Source organism: Arachis hypogaea, chromosome 3, assembly GCF_003086295.3.
Source record: "Arachis hypogaea cultivar Tifrunner chromosome 3, arahy.Tifrunner.gnm2.J5K5, whole genome shotgun sequence".
Lineage (NCBI taxonomy): Eukaryota > Viridiplantae > Streptophyta > Magnoliopsida > Fabales > Fabaceae > Arachis > Arachis hypogaea.
The window spans coordinates 89,545,588-89,556,793 of NC_092038.1; positions in this window are offsets into that span (position 1 = coordinate 89,545,588).

An 11,206-nucleotide genomic window follows, 5' to 3' on the forward strand; every position below is an offset into this window, starting at 1 on the left:
GGAGAGAAAAGGCTATTGCAACTCAATGAGTTAGATGAATTCAGATTGGAAGCCTATGAGAACGCTAAGATATACAAGAGATTTTCAAGAAGAGCATTTGAGCCTGGGCAACAAGTGCTATTATACAACTCTAGGCTCAAGATTTTCCCTAGGAAACTCAAGTCTAAATGGACAGGCCCTTATCTGGTGACTAAGGTTTTCCCACATGGAAGCCTTGAACTTCTAAATGAAGCTATAAAGAACACATTCACAGCAAATGGTCACAGAGCTAAGCATTACCTGGGAGGGCCTTGGAACAAGAAGGAGAGCATTCATGAACTGAGATAAACAAGAATGGAGGATTTCAAGCTAATAACGATAAAGAAGTGCTTGTTGGGAGGCAACCCAGCCAGAGGTAACTCTCTTTTCATAGTTGTTTCAATAAAAAGTCAAGATTTCCCTATATTGCAAGGAGTTAAGTTTGGTGTTGCACACCAAAATGAGTAAAAAAAGGGTGAATGTGTGATTTTAAGTTTGGTGTTCCACCTTAGATCACATGAAACACACAGTAACCCTCCAAAGAGCATCCTGAGCTAGAGACTCCAAAATAATCAGGGAAATTTCTTGACAGTTGCTCAATCTTTTGGTTTATAGCTAGCTTTTCTTTAATAAAAGCACAAGGTTTCATGTATGTGATTAATCTGCTGCATAAGAGACATTGTCAAAGAACTAAGTTTGGTGTTCACACACCAAAGTAAGTTCAAAAGCCTACAAACATTCATGCATGCTAGCCATCCTTCAAGTGCTTGGGGAACAAGCAACTTTCAATAACTTTGTAGGAATTCAATCAATCTCTTGGAAGAACTATGCACCATCATCCAAGGATAAAAAGAAGGATACAAAAGCTATGGATGATGATGACAAAGGGAGTGCTAGAAGACACCACCAAGAGGTTGTATTGTTACTTAGTTCCTTCTAATTTGAAGTGCTTTGGTTGGAAGTCTGATTTTACCCCTTCTGATCTATTTACCTTTGTTTACATTCCTTGTGTTTGTTTTCTTTAATTTTCATTTAAGTGTTCTAGTTTGAGTGTTTGCTTCATTTTCATCTGCTTGAATGTATGCCTTGTCCCTTTTACTTTCAATTGAATACAAGAAAATGTTGAAACAAAAAGTGAAACTGTCCAATTTGGTAGACATTAGAATAACGTTTAGTGGTGGTATGTGCTTGAATTGTTAGCAAGTTCACTAATAATGATGAAGGGTAGAATGCTACTTTTTAGCATGAACTTGGCTGCTGTGTGTGAAACCTTAGTAAATAAATTTCCTTGAAAGAAAAAAAAGAACAAGAAAGTAGGAAAGAAACAAAGAATAAGCTAGACACCAATAGCTCAATCCTTAAGACACATGCCTGTGGTGCTTTTGTACTAAGATCTGCTTGGATAATTAGGTTCTAAGGAGTGTCTTAACACTTGGTAACTTGGGTTAAATAACCCAGGATTATCAACCAAAAGTCCACTATCAAGAGCAACCTAGTTACAAGGTATTTAGTGACCCAAAGAGGTGCTGGGCATCAATGTCTCTAGAATTGAATTGTGAGCCAAGTGTTTATGGTGTGTATGTGCTGGGGAGAGGCTTGAGTTAGTAGGTCTGAAGGGTGCTTCATCACCCAACACCTTGAGCCAACTGGATCGGGAGTGTTGACTGAAAACTTACCTAAAAAGCTGCCTCAAATACAGAACACTTAGCTGCAAATAAAGTGTAAGTTTCTAAGCAAAAGAAAGACAAAAATCAAACATCAAGGATCAGTGAATAACAAGGTTCATAGCAGCACCATAGTTAACACTTAAAGGGACATCTCAAACCTAGAAACCAATAAAAGTAGAGCTTCAAATAGATCTTGCATGAAACCCCATGAACCTAGACTGAGTTCTTTCAAATAAGGACATATGTGCTTCTCTATTTTCATTCATTTTTCTCAAGTTTTACTGCTTGCATGGGGACAAGAAAGATTTAAATTTGGTGTTATGATGACAAGTCATCTTAGGCTAGTTTCACAAGCATTTTTATTTGTTTTCATTAGGTTTCATGCACTTTCTTGAGCAATAAGTAATTGGATTGAAATTTAATGCATCCCTTGATTTAATTAAAAATAGTTGTTTATGTGCTTTTTCATAAGGTTTTATGCAAATTTTAATAAATATTATAAGTGATGCAAACACCTTGTGGTTATAGCAAACTTTGATGCAATTGTTTGATTGATGATAGGTGGAAGAGAATCAAGAAAGAAGCATAGGAAGAAGCAGAGGAAGTAACATTGGTGGCCAAAATTAGCTCACAAACGTTACCTCAAACGTTGGAGAAGGGGTATGCAACATTGGTGGCCAAAGTTGGCTCACCAAAGTTGCTGGCAACGTTACATGTAAAATATGGGTGCCAACGTTGGAAGGAACGTTGGTGAACCAACGTTACCTCTGACGCCTGCGATAATTTTCATTCCTGGAGCTGAAAAAATTTTGGGCGACGCATATGCGTCATGGAAATGGCATCCACGCACTCACGCGTGAAATGGCAAAATTGACCATTCACGCGTACCTGTGGCTAAGAAAACGTTGGGGTTCAAACGTTGTCTCAAATGCTACCTCCAACACCCTTGATCAGAAGCCCAGAATTTGGAGTTGAGAAATTTGCATCGACGTGCACGCGTCTAGGATGCGTACTTGTGGATACAATTTTAGCCAAACTCGCAAATGCGTGAGCGACGCACATGCACAAAATGCTGTATTTTGCGGACGCGTGGGCGACGCGCATGCGTGGATGGAAAAACGTTGGTGTACCAACGTGGAGTCAAACGTTAGCGACAACGCTGATTTTTTTCAAATTCTTTTTCAAGGTAACATTTGACTCAACGTTTTCTGGAAAACGTTGATCACCAACGTTGACACCAGCTCCAATACAATTGAGCACCCATGTAGATCATAATCGAGAATTGCCAAACATCCCTCTTCAACATCACTAAGACCAACTCTAGCTTGCTTCAACAGAGGCGAAAAAGCCCAATCCAAGGACTTTGAGACTGAATTGGAAAGTGTATAAATAGAAGAGAATTTGATTTAGAAGGGGATCTGAAAGGCTGGGAGTCAGAGACCCTGACTGGGAAATTCTGCACTCATTTTGATTTTTAATTTTCTCTTCTGCAACTTCTTTGCAATTTTCTCCTTGGTGTTTTTTTTACTGAGTAATGATGAACTAAACCCCAATTTCATTAGGGAGAGGAGCTCTGTTGTAACTCTGTTGAATCAATGAAATTCTTCTTCTTCTCAATCTGCTTGGGTAGCTATAGGATAACTCCTATTTTGATTGTGAATTATTCACTCCGGAAGGGGGTTTAATTCAACTGAATGCTTTTGTGAGCCTCGGAAGGAGAATCACTAGCATTAGAATTGAAGCTCTATCATTCACAATTCTCGTAACTAACACCGTTCGGGAGGAATTGAGGTTTTGAGAGTTTGTGTGGGTTATGGATAAGAGAATATGCTCTAACTCTTCTCATGAGAATTAGATCAAGGAATTGACAAGATTGATTGTGATTAGAGAGATTGGATTACCAAGAAATTAGGATCTAATCAATTTCAATCCGCCATAGATCTACTCATATAATTGAGAAAGGAGTTGAGACCCATTTGCAATTGTTCACTGCTATTTTGATTCCCTGCACCCAGTTCCCTTTATAATTAATGCAATTTAAGTTTCACTGCAATTTAGATTATGCAATTTTATTTTCTTGCACTCTAAGATTTAGCCATTTATATTTCTTGCAATTTAAGATTCAGCACTTTTAAATTTTTTACTCTTTAAGTTTCAGTCATTTAAGTTTCTTGCTATTTAATTTTCTGTCAATTTACATTCTGCACTTTAAATTCACTGCAATTTACATTTTGTTAATCAAATTTCACTCAATTGATTAATGTTTGCTTGACTAGAATAATCACCTCACTAAAATTGCTTGATCCATCAATCCCAGTGGGATCGACCTTACTCCAGTGAGTTTTACTACTTGATGTAACCCGGTACACTTGCCGGTTAGTTTGTGCAGATTCAATTTTCCTCCATCAGTCTCGTACTCGGCTTGGTTATTAGAGATTAAAAATTCATATCGAATTGATTGTTTGATAGTAATCCTGTTCTTATTTTCTAATATTACTCCTGCCCTGCCAAATTCAAATAAAGTAAGTATCAATAAATAGAGTTGAGAAGAAATATACAAAGGTGTATATTGATTTGGCTAACAATGTTTATACTGAGTCCCCAACCAAATTGAAGGTTTCATTATTTGAATAAGTATTTACAAGATATTTTTTATTCAAGTTTTCTCCAATTAAGATAATTTGAATCACAACTTATTTAAGAATTTTTAGATATTATTGTATAAACTTTTTTTTAGGTTAAATTTGACTCAAATAAACTAAAATGATCTAAATACTTTGGATATTTTTCAAGCCTTCTTGGTTTAAGTTTGGTCACAAATGTATTATACTACAAAGAGTAATAAGGGCCCGTTTGGGAAGTTTCAAAAGTAACATTTTTGAACTTATGACTTATAAAAAGTAGTAGTATTAATGTCTGGTGCAATTTTCAAAACCAAATTACTACTTTTTAAGAAACTATTTAGGAGCTTATAGAGAAGTTAAAAAATGACTTCTCTCACAATATTACTACTTTTTATCACATTTTTATAAAATAAGCACTTTTAGAGCTAAAAACTCAAACATAAAATAACTTATTAATAAGCTACTTTTAATATAATAATTTATTGTTTAAGCTATTTTGTCAAAAAGAGCTTAATTAAGCTATTTATCCAAATTGGGCCTAAATATATATAAAACATTTGTAACTTCTAAAATCTTTGTTTTAAGATATATCAAAGATAAGAACTATTTTGGATTGTATTTATAAATTTGATGTGTAATAAACAACAAAGATTACAAAAATAATATATTAACTTTTCTGATTTGGGGATAGCTTATAATGAAAAAGGAATAAGAAGAATAAACAATACTTGAAAACAAATGAGTAGTATTTTGTTACAAGGACGTTTCTTCGGTGGGGAAAGTATATTCAAGATCTTGGTGGACCAGGTAATAAAGTCAATTATCAGAAAAGATTAAGGTTGGTTCACAAATAAGCAAAAGTAGCGGTAGGGGATGAAATTTAAAAAAAAAAAGAAAAAAAGGAGGAGGAGATGAGAATCCAGTATTAAATCAAAGCCCCAAACTCCATTAATAGGTAGGTTGAAACTGTGTTGGGGTCAGTGTGAAGCTTCGTTTGGTCGACCTGCACGGAGACGGCGGTCCACGGCGGAGGAGAACATAGGATTGAATGGCGCGGAAGTATAGATCGAGATCTGGCAATCTTGAGGTTCAGACTAAGGGAAGGCAATGGACCACACAGGGCAACGAGATTCACAGGTACGCTTTGTCGGTGTCACTGAGCTATTTACCGTCTGATAATACCAGGGGAAGTATGCGCAGAAATAGATTTCAATTGGGGGCCCGCACCTCCCCATGTCCCCAACAGTTATAACCCTTTGATGTTTCGAGGTTGCCGTTTAGGACGGTACATAATCGAATTAGATTTGTTACTTTTTAAATTCTGTGCCAAAATCGGGGTTGGTCCTTACAGTTGAACGAGTTTTAGTTGGACTCTGCATGTTACGGGATTATTTTAGGATGTCTGGGATTACAGCTGTGTGTTCGTAGTTATGATTGATAATGCCAATGTTCTGTTCCCTCACTGCAATTTTTGAACTGTGACAGCCGAATGGGTTTGTGAAGCGAAGCTACGAGTTTTCATCTAATTTTGACCGAGTCCATGCGTTGCAGGTGTGTTTGTTGCTCATGTTATGAATTTTTGTTCACCAGTTATGTTAATATGGCCCACCGCCTGTTGTCACACATGCCACATGTTGTTCATTGCAGGATGCAGATGATGGGATGAGCGGCGAAACCGTGCCGATAAAGGAAGTAGAAGCAATGGATTCGTCCATCGCAGATGCAGACATAGATGCAGAAGCAGCAGTGAGGATTGTTGACGGGATAGGGTCCTTTGGCGCAATGGAATTTTCTTCCCTGACAGCCAAGAATGTTCTTACGACGGAGTTCACAAGCCTACAGGCAGCTTATGACTACTACAACGAATACGGTCGCATCAAGGGATTCTCGGTCAGGAGGTCCAAGGTGGGTCGCAGAACAAAGCAGGGGGCAGAGGGCAAAATCATTTGGCAGATATTCTTGTGCTTGAGGGAAGGAGAGCGAGATGGGAAACACATGCAGCGAGAAGACAGGAAGATGGATCCTCGACCGATCACGCGGTGCGGGTGTGAAGCCTGGATTAAGGTCCACATTGATGATGCCAGTGGGCAATGGTTTGTTGAACAATTCTGCGATAACCATAATCATCCCATGCTGGATGCGAGGTTTAGGGGTCTGTTGCAGTCACACAGAGCAGTCAAGGAAGGTGATTTGCACTAAATCAATTCCATGAAAAAATCTGGGTTGCGGGTGCTGACGATTTTCCGCGCCTTTGCCAATCAGTTAGGGGGATTCGAGACTGTTGAGTTCGAGATAAAGGACATATATAATGCGATAAAGAAGTAAAGGCGATGTTCCGCGTTAAAGTTCTTGGGAACTTTAAGGACCACTGATTCTGGGATGTTCCGGAAGTACTTGCTGGATGTTAACAAGAGGCTGGAAAATCTATTCTAGTGCAATGGTACAAGTCGTTATTACTACAACATGTTTGGGGATGTCCTGTATTTTGATGCAACCTACGGTCGTAACAAATACAAGTGCCATTTGGTAATATTCTTAGGAGTGGACCATCATATGAGGACGGTGGTGTTCGGCTGCGCCATCTTGAGCAACGAGAGCAAAGGAAGCTATGTGTGGTTGTTGCGGTCTTTTCTTGAGGCAATAAAAAGAAAACAACCAAAATCTGTCATCACGGACGGGGACCTCACCCTGAAGAATGTAGTTAGTATAGTTTTTCCCGATGCATATCACAGGTTGTGTAGCTGGCATTTATTGAGGAACGCCACTTCTTAGGAAATTCCGTCTATGCTTGATGGGAGATCTAGAGGTTGACAAATTTGAGAGAATATGGACGGATAGCGTGGTAGACCATGGGTTGGAGGATCATCCGTGGATAGCGGAGATGTATGCAAAGTAGAATTCATGGTCTAATGCGCATATTCGGGAGAAATTCTTTGCTGGACTGAAGACGACATAGAGGTGCGAGGCTTTAAATATGCAGCTTGAAAAATTTATACACAACGGGTACAATCTGAGAGAGTTTGTGGAGCACTTCCAACACTATCTGGATTTCATGAGGAGAAGAGAATTAGTGGCAGACTACAAATTTACGTACGGCGAGCCTGTTGTAAAAATAAAACTCGAAGCCATTGAGCAGTTCCCTGCAACGGTTTATACAAGAGAGGTTTTCGAACTGTTTCTGGAGGTGCTGATGCTAGCCAGCAATGTGAGAGTTGTGTCCACCAAGAGGACGAGTGCTTGTGTTTTGTTTGAGGTTGCAATGTACTGCAAGCAGAGATCATGGGCCGTGTCATGGGCCGAGGAAGACGATGAATTCAGCTGTTTTTATCAGCGGATGGAGTCCTTCAGGCTTCCTTGTGTCCACATGGCTGGGGTTCTGGTTTATCTGAACATGACAGCTATCCCTAGAAGCCTAATACTTGAACGGTGGACAAAGAGGGCAAAGCAGCCACGTGCACACAGTAACGGAGTACATGTTGGGGAGATCCCAGACGCGGCATACATGAGCATGCACGCGGCGATGCTGGATGATTGCAGGGAGCTGGTGAGCTTGTCTTGCCGGTTCTTTGAGGGCTTCGTGGATGTGAAAACAAGGTTTGCAAAGGAGCGCCAATCCTTGCGGGACAAACATCGCCAAAGGTGCTGGGTGTTGCTGAGGAGGTCAGCAGGGTGTTTGTTCGGGACCCCTTGCAGGCCAGGTATAAAGGATGCGGTCGAAGAGTTGTCACCTCCTAGGGTAAGTTCCGCAGTGTTCAGAGGTGTCGACTATGTGGAAAGGGCGGACATAATTCTCGCAAGTGTCAAGACTCAAGTATGGGGGAAAACATCAATAGTTTTGAGGCTGGCACGGCTTACGATAGCATGGAAGCAGGAAAGGGGGTGAGGACTACTACGAATTTGAGTGAGTTGGCTGAACTCTCCTTGTTGGAGGTTATGTATCGTGTTGGATTGAATAGCTAGCTGCTACGCGTTTTACGTGTTTTTGTGACATCCGGAGGGGCGTATGCATAGGTTATGTGAGTTATGCTTTATTTTTGGTATGATTGATTACGTTTAAAATGATGGAGTATGTAAAGCAGCTTGTGAGGATATGCCTCCTAAATGTGTTGGTCTGTGTTGTAACAATAGTTGCGGTTGTGTTTGAATAATTAAATTAGAAACGGCATGTTAATGTAAACCGAGTCATTTGGTTAGCAGGTGGGATGCAAGGAATTATAACGAGACATTGTTGCCAAATGAAAGTTTTCATTGCGTTGGAGAGCTAAATGGCTTAGGGATGTTCGAGTTTGAAACGAAATTGCCTATAACTTTGAGTATGGCACTAAGAGTACGGGACTATCCATTAGGAAGGAAAAAAAACAAACAATACAAGGGGCTTTGTCGTGGGAATGATAATAAAGACAGTGTTCTTTATTGCAAACTCCATTGAATTACAGACGGAAAAAAAGATAAAATTTAACCCGTGCTAATTTCCAGTGCACGGTGTCAAGTATTTAAAAAAAAGTGGTGGTTCAAGGCATGCAATAGTGGATATGCATGCAACAAAATACATTCAATCAGTTAAACCTAATGACGTAAATTTTTAAAATGGCGGGTCGGGTAGCTGTAACGTCGAATTAGAGTCGTGTACAGCGATGCATTGGTACCACATCAAAGTGACGGCCCACCCTGGTCACCAACAAAAGGGGGCATGAAAAGTCCAGCATGATCAAAACGAAGCTCATAGTATAAACAGGGTCATAGCAGCACGGTGGCCATTGCCTTACGGCTATTCCAGTCCACCTCTGCCCACTGCCTTATCTCATCACGGAGCTCATTGAAATGCTCGTTTACAATAGCTAACGTAGTGTCAATCTGTATTCTGTCGAACAGTTGATCGATGCTCTGCAACATGAGAAAGTAAAGGCATACATGGATGTGTCCATTAAGAGATATTTACACAACGAGAATCTTTCTAACATGCATACAGCATGGGAAAAGTTGGGTTGAATACCTTCCTCTGTGGGACAGGGTTGGTTGTGAACATCTGCTCCATTTGAAGCCACAACATGATGCTTTTTTTTAGTGGCTGCCACCGAAAATAGAAATTGGTAAATACCTGTTAAACCCAGAGAACAAATATATATGGTTGATGTAATACAATAATTCGTACAAGTTGTTCTCATTGGTGATCCCCAGGACGAAGTTCGGATTCCACTCAAACAGCGGCGGGTTCCTTCCTAAGACGTTGATGTCTGGGAACATGGTAGTCAAGATCTTGTCCAGCGCCCTAACCTGCAAAACAGAAGTAGATGAGACAGGAGAAGAGTTAACGTTGATTTTTTGTTGTTCCCTTTTTTCTGGACAAAAATATGTGGTATGGGTATTGTGCCATGTCCAAAAAAAAAACCAACCTAGTTCCCAATCCGACCGAAGGAAGGCACCATTTTTTTTCGTTTTTTGGATTAAACGTGATTCGGACTAAGCCCAACAGGCCCACCAGTTCAAAACTATTCTGACAATAAAAAAAAAACAAAAAACAACCCTCCGAATAGAGATATAAACACAACGAATTTCGGGCATTATATGACAAAGAGAATGTCATTACGTACCACCAACTTAACCGCAAATTTTCTTCCCATAATAGTGTTCTATGTTGGAAAGCTGTCGAATATCCACATCTGGCGACTGGAGACCTCCACGGCCATCAGATAATAGTGAGTCTCCTTCTTGTCCTCGATGACGTCCTTCATCTGGACATAAATCTGGCACGGAGTCAAGAGTTAGCGTTTCTGGTCCGGGATAAGCGGCAACAGGAAGGATAAAGAGCGTGTTGGTTTCTTTGGTTTTGCACAGTTTTATTTATTTTTTCTTTTTGATTTTTTTGTGCGGTATGCGCCGCAACGATGCTTACATATCTCAGCCCGTTCGGCCTTGGTAGCCATGTCCCACGAAGGTAGTCCTCGGTCAGAGCAAATTCCTGTCATGTATGAGAGGGTCCAGTCATAGAGCGGTCGTAACTGTAGCAAAAAACAAGAGGAAACCGGATGCACATAGTTTGGAGACGTTATTGAAAATATCAGCGAAAGGGACCAGACTAAACACCGTTGCAGCTGCGACCGTGTCCATGTGGTCCTGAGCGCAAGCAGCTCCAGGATGTAGGCTGATGGTTCATTCCCAGGCAGGAGCGAGGAAAATTACTCTCGATCTAGTTGGCAATCCCCGCGACGAAAAAATTTCTCGTCAGGGTTCATTCACTAGTTGAAGATGTAGGCTATCATTTGGGCCGCCTCCAACGAAAAACCCATCTGGTGGGTTATCTTGACGCTGGCACATATGAACTGCGGAAAGAATAAATAAATTTACATCCTCTTCGGAATTCCGTTGTACTTTGAGTACGACCTAAATGATACATTAATCCTGCCAATATAAGCCTTACCGGTGGAAAGGTCACTGCTCCAAATGATGGAGTGTGTTGGCTGTTCTGCTGTCTTGGGTTTCTCTGTATTCTCAGAAGTGTTCTCAAGTCATCGGGGAGTTCCCCTCTTTTGATGAACTTTGGCAGAAATGCCAAGCCGCTTCATATGATGTTTGTACCGCTTCGGACATTGGAGCCCATCGTGTCCTGTCATGTCAGAGCACACAGAAAAGGGGTGAAATTTTTAATTTATGCGAGTGCAAAAGTGGTTGTTCAGGTAATACGGCATTGTGCCTATAGGGCTGTCCAGATTCACTTACAAGCGCTGCGTTTCTGAATGTGTTGGGGGTGGAATGGGACATGTTATACTGCGGGGCATGTGCGGTTGATGCGAGATTCATCTGGCGCTACACTCCGAACATGATGGTGATGTATGCTCAGTGTCCCATCATGCTAGGATTGATGTTAGCTCCACCCCCACTGCCGGATCTTGCCATGCG